The following is a 13,163-nucleotide window of genomic DNA, read 5'->3' on the forward strand; positions in this document are numbered from 1 at the left end:
CAATCATTTATTTTGCACCTATCATGTGCCAAATATCTGGCATATGTTATTTGTAAACCTCACAGCATTCCTTTCAAGTTGGATTATTATTTTCCTTTTATAGAAGAAGAACGGGAGATCCAGAGAGGCCAGGAAATCTGCCCAAGGTCACACAGCTGGTAGAAAGCTGAGTTGAGGTTTGGATCTGGGCCTCACTGATTCCAAAGTTTTCTTTTACACTACATAGAAACTCACAAAATAAAGACCATGAATTCAGAGGTGGGAGGGATGGACACTCTCATTTTCTGAAGGCCTCCTATGTGCCAAAAAAATAGTTTAAATTATCTCATTTAATTTGATCTTCATGATAATCCCTTGAAGTAGGCATGGTTATACATATTTGGCAATGAATAAGTGGTAGAAGTACTCTTACAGCACAGGTAAATCTGATGGGAGGGCCTTGATTTTAAATGATACAATGGTATGATGCAAAAGCACCAAAGCAGGAAGAACCCAAAATAATTCTTATAGGAAATGCTTATAGTGTTTTCATTTTAAGATATGAAAAGAGTATTACAGGGAACTGTTGAGCTCAATTATGATAAACTTCTTTCTTTCTTTTTTGAGTTGGAGTCTCACTTTGTTACCCAGGCTAGAGTGCAGTGGCACGCTGCTCATGGCCTCTGCAGCATTGACCTGCTGGGCTCAGGCTATCCTTCTACCTCAGCCTTCCAAGTAGCTGGAACTACAGGTGTGCGCCACCATGCCCAGCTATTTTTTTTATTTTTAATAGAGACGAGGTCTGGCCTTGTTGCCCAGGCTGGTCTTGAACGCGTGGGCTCAGGCAATAATCTCACTTCCACCTCTCAAAGTGCTGGGATTATAGGGATTATAGGCATGAGCCACCACACCCAATCGACTTCTTTCAAATACGTTAGTTTACCTACTAAATCAAATGGAAGAGCTTAAAAATATGGAGGTGCCAAAAAGTGTATACACATTTTAAGTATGGATTTTACTCAAAAGGTGGCATTAACCATGTGACAGGTAGGGCAGTCAAAGAAAATGGTGGAAGCATGGTTGAGTGAACATCATACTACAAATCGCTACCTAATTTGATTCAACTTCGAAAAGTAAAACATAGATAACATTGCTTAAAATGTGTATTTTTTTTGGCACCCCGTATATGTTTGGTTTGTTTGGTTCTGTGAGAGACATATTGGGAGAGAATGGCTAGATTCTGAGGAGAAACAAATTATACTCAATTATTCTGTCCTCTTCTCCCTTTAAAAGAATTTTAAATGATAGATATATATAATACTCTGGCTTCAGATATAGATTCTTCAGTACACCAAAACTGTGCATATTTTGTCTTTTGGAGGATTTCATTCTGTTTATCACTAGCTGCCAATTAATCACACACTCTTTATTTAACCTGGGCCCCCTTTTTTCTGCTCCCCCACCCCAGTGGCAGGAGTGTATTTGTCCAGAATCTGTGGACTTTGAATTTTTGGTTAATTATATGCTCCTTGACTCTTCCTCCTCATCTTCTTTCTGCAGATGCTATTATTATTTTAGCAAAATGGCACAATATGCAGGAACATAGGTTTTTGTATGAAATAAACCAGGGTTCAAATATTGGGTCTGTTTCCAGTAGTTCTGGGAGCTTTGTGTAACTTTAGTCACTCTGAAAGTCAGTTTCCTCACTGTAAAATGACAGTATTGTTGCCTCTTGCACTGAATTATTATGGGTAGTAAATAAAATAATGTAAACAAACTGAAAGGCCATAACGTGGAGTTAACATAGCCAAAGAGCAGTGATTTTAACATTGTTTAGCTTTGTCATGTTTTTCTAGCAGTTAACTTTATCCTCTAACCACTAGCCAAGGACAGAACCAGTTTCTCAGAGGTAGCTATTGATAATTGTTTTACAACCCCCTCTCCAGCTTGTTTCCTAAGCAAGTTAACCTAACCAGCCCTTCAAGACCTTCATGACACAGACCACATCAACATAGCAACAATCATGTGACTAACCCACCCATCTGCCTGTAGTCCATCATCTGACATCAGTACCTTGTTTACCTGCCCTCTGTGATGATGTGGAGCAGGCCACCACCCAATTACCTTAAAAACCTGCCCCCATCAAAGAGAAAGTTTAAAGGGACTCAACCTGAAGAAGTCATTTGCCATTGCCTTATTATCGTCTGGTCATGTTTCTTCTGAGTTATGGCCAGGACGCATTTTCCTAAACTTTGGCTCCCTCCCCTGCCTTGGAGAGGTGGATCTCAATTTTTCTCTCTCTCTCCGATTTACTTTCTAAATAAACTATATTTTCCAATCTAACTTCTGTGTAATTCTTTGCATCTTTCTTTTTTTTTTAAGTTAGAAAATATAGTTTATTTAGAAAGCAAATTAGAGAGAAAGAGGAGATTCACCTCCCCAAGGTAAGGGAGGGGGCCAAAGCCAGGAAACATGGCGACAGCCACAGCTCCAAGAGCCCATGGCCACACCAGAGCCTAGTAAGGCAATGGCCTCTTTGCATCTTTCGTGTGGCACTGGATTGCACACTCCCAGCAGGTTCTGACCTAACATTTTTGGAGGCCCCTACTGGGATGTTTTAACCTAAAATAAACATCAACACATGTCAGCACAAAGCCAGTGCTCAATAAATACTATTTAATTATACAGTGATTCTTCAGTTAGCATTATCTATAGGTTTTTGGGAATTGGAACTTTAAGTGAAACAACATGCAACAAAGCCAATGCTATGATGGGCTAATTGATAGAAACAGGAGTTAAGTTCCTATGGCAGATTCCTGGTCACAAAAACATGACCGAACTTGTAAGCAAAGACCAAAACACTTCTAACATTAAACATGGAAGCAAATATGAGCTACACATACATTTAAGAAAAATTAATAAAACAAGTGACAGAGCTATTTACCCTATGTTTGGTGAATCAGTGAGTGACAGCAGTCATGGTGATAGTGTCTTAAGTCTAGAAATAAATATTTGCAAAGTAACAATTATAAGGAGTACCTCCTTCCACCATGCAGTTCAGAAAAACCCCATGTGGTAGACTTGCTGGGTGCCTTCACCTAGTAGTGCTTATTGTTGTGTATCTGTATGATTATTGTAGACTTCACAAATTTTTATTTGACAATAATTGGTATTCATTCATTCATTCATTTTCTGACCTACGTCTTCCAGTTTAGGTCTGTGGTTGTCCGGATCCTATCCAGGGAGCTCAGGGCACAAGGGAGGACCAACCCTGGACAGGATGCCATCCCATTGCAGCGTGCACTCACCCTCACAAGGGAACCATGTAGACATGCCAGAGAATCTAATGGGCACATCTTAGGGCTATGGGAGGAAAACAGAGTACCCAGAGAAAACCCATGATGGGGAGTAAACATGTTCAGACCTCACACAGACAGTGGCCCAGGTTGGAAATGGATTGCTTTTCTCATCAATGTTATGATGGAATGACATTGACCGAAATTTATTTGAGGACCTTCTGTATTGTATTCCCAAGTCTTAGAGAAGACAGAATGACTATTTCTAAAGAGGAAAGTCAGCCGTGATTGTTTATACTGTGGCATAGGTAACCTCCCTGCTGCTGAGCCATTCACATTTCTGGTTGTTACTGGGTGTTTTCTTGTATGAACCATGAGCGAGGCAGTCATGAACCACAGGAATAGCACAGGCAGGAAGGGAGAGGGCACGGCTGACTATCTTCCTGCAGGTTAGAAGAAGCAGAACAAAGGGACCCACCTCCTCACCAGAGGGTCCCTCCCAGACCACCGAGACCTGCATGTGGGTGGATTTCATTCCTGCTAAGAGAGCAACCAGGGAGCGTTTCTGGGGTGGCTGCATTCTCATCACCACCCTCCCTTTCTCCAGCTTCTGGGGTTGGAGATGGGTGTTTGCCAAATGCTTTCATGGCCATCATGTATTTTGGGATGCCTCCCTACCCCATGATGAAAGGAGTACTGCTGCATCAACCCCAGAGTGCATAAGAGCACATGGACATTCAGAGATGCTATACGCTCATCCAACGATGCTAAGCCAGCTAGTGCAAAGCGAGGGCCCCATACCTTCCAACTTTCAGACCAATGCTTTCCCAACGAAATCAAGCTATCTTCAGTTCTGGCAGCAGCAGATCTGGTAGTTTTGAAGTTTTATCAAAAGAAGGTTCTGGAATTCCCTTGAGTTCTCCAGTGCAGTCATCAGCAGGTACATATCAGGGCTGCTGACTCCCTTCAGTACTTGGCGGTGGGGCCTGTCCTCGGTGTCCAAGGGCCTGGTGAGGGTGTTGCTAACACATCCCATATGCCCGTCTGTAAATAGAAAGTCATGTCAGATGCTATTTTGGATTTGTAGGTGTGAATTTTGACATAAGTAGACAGAGGATTTTTGTGGGGACTGTTGTGGGGACAAGTGACAACAACTTTATGATGAGATCAGTCAGAGAAGCAGGTATTAGCGGAGCTGCCCCGAGCTAATATTCAAGGGACAGGGGCGGGACGTGTAAGGCAATGCCTCTTTTTCTGCAGACCCTCTTCTTTCCTCATACCAAGATAATCTGTCGTGAATGATTTTGGTGGACGTTCAGACTTATGAGGAGGGGCCACAGGAAGGGTGCTAGCAGGTGGGTGGATGGAGGCCTTTTGGAAGTTGTTCTTGGCTGGATGTGGGGGCTCACCCCTGTCATCCCAGCACTTTGGGAGGCCAAGGCAAGAGGATTGCCTGAACTCAGCAGTTTGAGATCAGTCTGGGCAACATGGTGAGACCTTGTCTCTACAATAAATCAAAAAATTAGTCGGGTGTGGTGACATGTGTCTGTAGTCCCAGCTACTTGTAAGACTGAGGTGGAGGGACCCGAGTCTAGGAGGTTGAGGCTTTGGTGTCTGTGAGCATGCCACTACACTCCAGTCTGGATGACAGAGTGAGACTCCAAATAAAAAAAAAAATAGTTTTCCTTCCTCGCATTAGTTTTCCCAGGCTTTTGTTCAGGATGTGGATAGTGTCTACTATCTGTGCTTCCTCTTCTGTCAGAGACTCGTGCTTTTTTAGCATATGCTACCTGCATTATTTTTGCTATTTATTCATTCATTTATTCATCTACCCTTCCATCCACCCATCAGTCCATTTATTTACTTATTTAAACAGCATTTATTGGACACTTCAGTATGCATGTCTGATAAAATGCGTGAAGATAAAATGATTAAAAAAAATAAAAAAACATGACTCCAACTGTCAAGGAGTTGAGAGTCTGGTGGGACAGACATAAGTAGACCCTGTAAGGAACACAGTGATGAACAGGAGTTCAAAGGGGAAGTACAGATGGGCTGCTAAGAAAAGATAGAGAATAAGCCCTTGACCCACATGTGATTAGGGAAGTCAGAGAGGCTGAGGGTTAGCCAATGGGAGGAGGGGAGGGAAGGGGAGGAATGGTGCTCCAGAAGGGGAGAAGGGCATGTGCAGAGGGGCGGGGGCATTGGAGACCTGGAGTCACGGGAGAAATGAGAGTGCCATGTGACTGCCAATCAAGCCTGTGTTCCCAGGGCCCAGTCCCTGCTGTCTGGCCACAGGGCTTGTGTGGAGAAAGGGCTTCCCCAGGTTCTTGCTGTTCCCTCAGCACTGCCCTCCAGTTCAGGCCTGACATGTGACAGAGGATCCTCCTGCAGTGTAAATCTGAAGGCTGAAGGCTGCCCAGAGTGATACTATATCCTGACAACTGATGCGAGGAAGAGCAACTTTCCAGAGGCTTCCACCCATCTAGCACTCTTGTGGTTGCTCCTCCTTATGTCGCTGAACGTGCCCCAGAGTCACAAAAGTGAATCTAAGTCTGACAGGAGAGGAGGATCAGCAGAAAAAGAGACACTGTCTTGCCCTCTCGTTCCTGCGGCTTGAGGACCAGTGAGCTACCTCCTGGTAGGGGAATGACTGGTATTCGCTTCTCTGACTGATCTCATCATACCACTGCCACTTTTTTGGGGGAAGAAATGTAAGCCTATGAATGACATGATCATATTTGCATTTAAAGAATTAAAAACGTACCCGATAACACATTTGTAGTAAAATGAGACATATCATAAAAGGAAGAAAAAACAGTTCTCATGAATCATATCACTTAGGGCTCATGAATCATTACTAGCACTTGGCAATGTTTTGGTGTAAATACCTGCAGACTTCCATTGCACCTGTATTAATGTGTCCTGTATTTTTATATTTTATATAGTTTACATATGTATTTTATTTAAAACATTTTTGTAATAGAGATGGGATTGCACCATGTTGCCAGGTTGCTTTGGACTTCTGGTCTCAAGGAATCCTCCCCACTCAGCTTCCCAAAGTGCTGGGATTATAAGTGTGAGGCACTGTGCCCAGCCATATATTTTATACATGTTTATTTTGTATGTTCTATCTAATTTTTTTTTCAAAAATGAGTCAAACTATACATAATATTTTTCAACTTTTTCACCATGTCCATGTATCTACCCTATGTTACTGTGAGTAGCTTGCAATGTTCAGATTTGTGTTTTGAAAAGATCCTCCTTGGTGCAGGTGGGGTCTTGAATTGGAGGAAGTACCAAGAGGCCAATTAAGAGACTGGGGAAGCCCTTTCTTCTCATACCAGCTCTGCAAGCCCCCAGGGCAGGGACTGCCCTCATGAAGGTGAGGGGAGGGTCAAGAAACATTTGAGAATGACAGTAGCAATGAGGTCATCCCGATCCAAGTGGCTTGGCCCAATGGATAAACCTAGCAGATGAGAGAGCATTGGCTCTCACGAGGGTTATCGACCTGCCTCTGCTGTCTAGTTGAATAATCACTTCATTAGGCTGATGGAAGTAATTGATGCGCTGGCAATGTCGTCCATGGAATGACAATCAGCACAGTGATGAGATCAATATGAAATAGGAGCCCCTGGGACTTGGTAATGAGATGATATGATTAAGAGGAATTCAGCCAGGCTCGGTGGCTCAAGTCTGTAATCCCAGCACTTTGGAAGGCTGAGGCAAGAGGATTGCCTGAGCCCGCGGGTTCAAGACCAGTCTGGGAAACTTGGCAAGACCTCATCTCTACAATAAATCAAAAATATTAGCCGGGCATAGTGGCATGCGTCTATAGTTCCAGCTACTTGGAAGGCTGAGGTGGAAGGATTGCCTGAGCCCAGCAGGCCGAGGTTGCGGTGGTCATGAGCATGCCACTGCACTCCAACCTGGGCGACAGAGTAAGATTCTGATTAAAAGAAAAAAGAGAAATTCAGAGGAAGTCTGAGAAACCGTCCTTTTGTGTCCCTGCATCCACCCTACTCCCAGTACCATGAAGAGTCTGTCCATGAAGAGCAAGATTGCTGTCACCATGGTGAATAGAGTCAAGAGACAGAGAGGCAAGGTCTGTTCTGAACCTGCTTTGTGTGGGCCACTACAGAAACCACTCTGCAATATTGCAGCTCCTGAAGTTCTGTAACCCTTCTTCATTCCTTGCTTTATCCTCTAGAAAAGGCCTGCTGAACACACTCACTTTAAAAAATCAACCAGCTTTTAAAAAACAATTTTAGAAATAGAGAGGGCACAACCATAATACCTCAAATGTACACAGTGCTTTACAATTTGGAATTGAAGTAAAGCTAATGCTAGTGAGATGAATCTGACTCTAGAAGGTCAAGTGTACGAATTCAGACCTCTAGGAGAAAGATTTTCAAGTTCCTGCTTTTATTCCGTGAATATTTAATGCTCTAAATAGAATTTCTTATTCACCATTTATTCATTCATTCAACAAATATTGACTTTGTAAGCTGCATTTTTCTAGGCTCTGGAACAAAGAAGAAATCCAACAAAAATCTCTGTCTTCATGAGATTTAAATTCTAATTGAGGCAAGTGCAAGAGAGAGCTAGGGAATAAACAATTAGAACAGGGACACATATAACAGGTCAAATGGTAAGTGTTGTGGAGAAAAATAAAGAGGGCCTGGGGAAGAGACCCGCATGCTGGTGAGGGTGAGCCCTTTTATATTGGGCCATCATGGGAGCTCACTGACAAGAAGATATCTGAGTAGAATCTGGAAGGTGAGGGGCCAAGCCAGGCAGCTACTAGTGTGGAAGAAGAGTCAGAGAGAAAGGCGGGAAGCAGGCAAAGGAAGGGGGAAAGTGCTTCCCTTGTGGAAGAGGCTGGGATGGTGGTGGAGGTAGAGGCTAGTTGGAGATAAAGTCACGGATGTAGGGGATCGTGTGATGGTTGGACCTCTGAGATAATTATGCAAAAGCCTTTGGCTTCTTCCCTGAGTGAGCTGGGAAGAATTTGAAGGGTCTTGGGCAGAGGAGTAGCATGATCTGTCTTATTCTGTCTGCTATGTGAAGAACAGATTGTAGGCTAGGGAGGAGGCAGGGAGACCATTTAGAGGCTATGGCAATGATACAGGGGAGAGATGACACTGGCTTGGTTTAGGATGCCATGAGAGGGAGTTGAATTCTGGATTTATTTTGAATAGAGAGCCAATGGGATTTTCTGGCTATGGAGGATGCGAGTAAGAAGCACTTAAGGCAGATGTATGTGTCTTTGTGCTGAGCAGGTTTGAATTGGAGATTTGCCATCACTAAAACAGGAAGCACTATGGAAAAACAGGTCAGAATAATGGAGACAATATGAGTTTAGTTTTGAATAACACTTTTTTGGAATGGCTCTTAAAACAGATTCCTACATTGTGTTCCTTACTTAAAAAATACTTGTTTTTTAAAAATATTATAAATCCATCATACACAACACATAATACACAAACTTTTTTTAACTGGGATCTATTATGTACAAAGCACTGTGGATAAGACTACAGGACGCCCTAGTTTAGTAAGGAGGATTTGTGGTATGAACCCTAGTACCTACAATTCAAGTGCTTCAAATGGGCACAAGTCCATGGCCCTTGGGACTGGAGCAGGAAGGGATTCTTTTGGGCTCAGTGAAAAGAGGAGGCATTCGAGATTTGAACTACATCACCACAGGTGTAGGAAATAGACTGAACATGGGTGGGGAAGGCACCCGGGGAAAGGAATTTCAGGCACATGGAACAGCATAGTCACAGGTATGGGAGTGGGAAAAGAAATTCATGCTCAGGCAGAGGCAAGTTGACAGAATGGGTGAGCATTGCACAAAGCTGGTCTGAGTGAATAATGGGAGGCAACATGGAACATGTAAGTGTGGCCCGATTAGAGTTTAATACTAGGAGAGTGAGAAAGAGGGAGAGGGAGAGGGACAGGAAGAGAGGATCACAGGGAAGGTAGGAGAGATTCATCAGATGACATAGAGGCTTTACTAGAGTGGAGAGAGTGGAGGCCACTGGACCAGCGGGAAGATTGCTGCAGTCTTCCTCAGATGACAAAGACAGAATAACAGGGTAATCCAGATGCAACACAGAGATCTCGTTTTGTAAAACCACTATTTCCTTGGAACTGAGGTGGATTATAGCTTGAATGAAATCCACCAGTGACAGGATAGGCCAAGACAGAAATACCTATGTTTCCCAACCAGCACACACTGTGTGACACTTCCCAAGCCACATGGTGGCTCCTCTGCCAGGTGTTGCCAGACAGTTACTCCTGTGAGATAGCTTTTGTTGTTGTTGTTGTTGTTGAACAGGAAGTGGGATTTATAAGGAAGGGACAGCACAGTGGAGGCCCTCAAGAGCCCACCGCTTGAGCCATCCAGGATGAGCTGCTTCTCAGCCACTATGTCTTCAAATTCACCCACTCTCAGCTTAGAAAAGCTCCACTTTTTTGAGATGTGGATTTTCTGGTGGCTGGGTAACTTGAACCTGACCCTGCGTAGGGCCTCAGTCACAGGCTCCTTATTCTACATCTCAGGATGGATAAACATGATGGCTTGATTGATGTAAACCCGGATCATGGTGCCCTTTGGCTATCCAAAGGCACTTCGCATACCTGTTTGAAGCCTAGACTAGGGACGGGACAGTGCAAGGTCAGAGACATAAGTGTACATTGGAAAGGGCTGTCTTCAAGGTCTCTTGGAGCTACCCATGCAAGCAACTGGCTGCATAGACCACTGAGGAGGCTGATTCCTGTAGTCACTACAGACAGACTTCCATGAGGGAAGGAGAATTGTGGGCTTAATTAGCTGCAGACCTACTTGATAAGCATCTGTCCATCACACAGTTCATTCTTCAGTTAAGTTTGTTACTCATTGGCCCTGGGTCTATTTTGACTGCTTCCTAATAACTCTTGAATAGTTTTCTCCCTTCCTTCCTCTCATTCTTGCTTTCTTGTTTTCTTTTTTGTCCTCATTAATTTTCTCAGAAATCCCACATAGACTTTAATTACATTCCTCTATTTAATAAGAAAGATAATCTTTCCCATTAAACTTAGCTCCCAAGGCCATTTTTCTTTTGAATCATTAAAAAATAATGTGAAAATGAACAATTATAATAATATTTGGGATTATAGTATATGGAGTTTCATTAGTAAAGCAACCCAGAAAACACAGGTTTTCTCTCTCTCTCTCTCTCTCTCTCTCTCTCTCTCTCTCTCTCTTTGAGATTGAATCTCCCTCTGTTGAACAGGATGGAGTGCAGTGGCACGATCATAGCTCACTGCAAGCTTTGTACACCTGGGCTCAAGTGATCATCCTCCCTTCAGCTTCCTGAGTAGCTGGGGCTACAGGCACATGCCACCATGTCTAGCTAATTTATTTTATTTTAATTACTTATCCATTTTCTAGCAGATATGAAGTCTTGCTTTGTTGCCCAAGCTGATCTTGAACTCCTGGCCTCAAGTGAACCTCCCACCTTGGTCTCCTAATATGCTAGAATTACCTGTATGAATCATCATGCCCCACCTCTCACTTTTAAATATAACCAAATTTCTCTGTGGTAATTTCTAGACTTGTGTTCACATTGACACTGCTGGGGCCCTAGTGGTGCTGATAAGAACTCTTATAAACATTTATTAGAGAGCTCTTAGTAATTCTTATTTTCCTTTGATCAGTCATACCTCCTACGCACAGTGCCTGTGCTAGTGTCTCATTGCTGTAGCATTAGACATTTAAATCAGGCATAAACTGGTCAGTGCAATCTCGTCCCATCCTGAGAAACAATTGTTGGTTTAAGGATGGTCACGTGATGAACACTGCCCAATCAGATGAAAGAAGAGTTTTGCTAGGTTCTTCTGGAAAGAGGAGATTTTATTCTTTGGTGGGACCTTCCAGAGGTAGAAAGCTTTTTTCCCATGTATGTGGAAGAGTGACTTTATTGCCTTTGAGATAATTGACAGTCCCAAGAGAAGACACTTTTAGGATAAATTGACCCCACAGGAGGCAGAGTGAAAGGAACAGAGGAAAATAGATCCTGAAAGATGTTATTTAGCTGTGGATTCTGAACTTCCCAATTTCATGGGTCAAGAAATACCCTTTATTGCCAGATTGAATTAGATTTTTCTGGTACTGACAACTAAAAGGATTCTAACTGGTACAGGAACAGTAGAAATTTAAGAAACAAGATTTTGAAAAAGACTGTGATGAGTGAATCAGTGAGAAATAGAAGGAGTTGGTCTTCTAGGCAGAAATGTTTTCTGGAGAAAGTCATCAGGAAAACAAGACCAATATATTGACTATCATGACTTTCCATAAATTCATCAGTCTGTAGACATTTACTAACAGAGGAATTAGATGTAGTTGTTAAAAACCCAGTCTATGGATTCAAACGGTAAATCTGTGTATTATAATCTGTTTATAAACCTCAGTTGCCCTACTCATTAGCTCTGTGAACTAGGGAAGGGATTTTATTCACAAAGTTTCAGCTGCCACTTTTATAAAAAGGGAGTCTCTACCATATTCAGATAAATTTTTTGAGTATAAAATAAGATCATGCATGTAAACTCCCAGAATGATGCCTGGGACATAGAGAATACTCAGTAAACTTGAGCTGCTATTATTATAACCACAATTATGAATATCACAGGTGTTGTTAGATGCCTAATGTGTTTTGGAGAAAACTAGAAGACAAAGCGATAGGTTGATGATTATAAATCATTAATAGGCTTCTTTGTTATCTATAACAGAATGCATAAGTGTTCCTCAGTTTTCTTTCAGTTGTTTTAGCATTCAGAATGTATAACTTAACAATTACAGATGCTTTAGTTTCAGCATGGTGTTTAATATTTATTAAATTTCTCATGGAGGCTGCTAACCAGGCTAATTCATGCTACAGTCTCATTAGGGACCCAAGACAACCAGCCCTTGGGTACAGATCCCACCTTTATTCTTAGCTCCACCTGGATAATTTATGGCTCCAATCATTCTTTCCTTAATTATTTGGTTCCTTCTGTCCAAAGTAGTTTTTGTATGAATCCTGTCCTTAGCTGACTCAGTTCTCTATTTGAATTTTCCTTTGTGGACTCAGACATAGAAAAATTCCCCAGGGATAAGTGACTAGAAATGAACAAGGGACTACACCATAATTTAGGGGACAGTTTCCTGTCTGGTAGTCCCAGACACTGAGATTCAGACTCCATAATAACTTTGGGTTTTTAGAATCATGGCACTTTACAGTGGTTTTAGTTTTTCATCATTTTGAGTAGGCAGAATACTGTCACCTACACTGTCTCAAATAATTTCCTTGACACCTCTGTGGGGTGAGCCTAATTATCTAACTTGAAGCCGAGCAATAGAATAATTAGTGAGCAGCAGAACGTGACCGCAAGCTGCTTTTCAGGCTTTCCACATGGTATGTTTTCTCCCCATTCCTCCTGCATCCTGAAGTCGTCCACCTTTGACCTTTTAAAATTTACAGCCCAAATTAAATAACAGCTGAGCAGCAAGGGGCACCGAGAGAGCAGCATTTGAGGTTTCTGTCCCTCAAGTTTGAGAATCAGTTCCTTTATCATCATTCTTAAATGAACATTTATTAGAAAACAAAAACACCAATGACAAAAAATCCACCGGGGCCTCAGAGGAGAGAGGGATCATGAGATTGGAAGGAGATACATTTCCTCTTTAAATAACAGAATACAAGTGAAGGCTTATTTTCTCTATCTTTATTATCTAGGATATCATAGCATGAGAATTTAAAAATGGGCTGGGTGTGGTGGCACATATCTGTAATCCTAGCACTTTGGGGGGTGGAGGCGAGAGGATTGACTGAGCTCAAACGTTCGAGATCGACCGGGGCAACTTGG

The sequence above is a fragment of the Carlito syrichta genome, unplaced genomic scaffold, assembly GCF_000164805.1.
Source record: "Carlito syrichta isolate Samal-C Ts95f unplaced genomic scaffold, Tarsius_syrichta-2.0.1 Scaffold303669, whole genome shotgun sequence".
Lineage (NCBI taxonomy): Eukaryota > Metazoa > Chordata > Mammalia > Primates > Tarsiidae > Carlito > Carlito syrichta.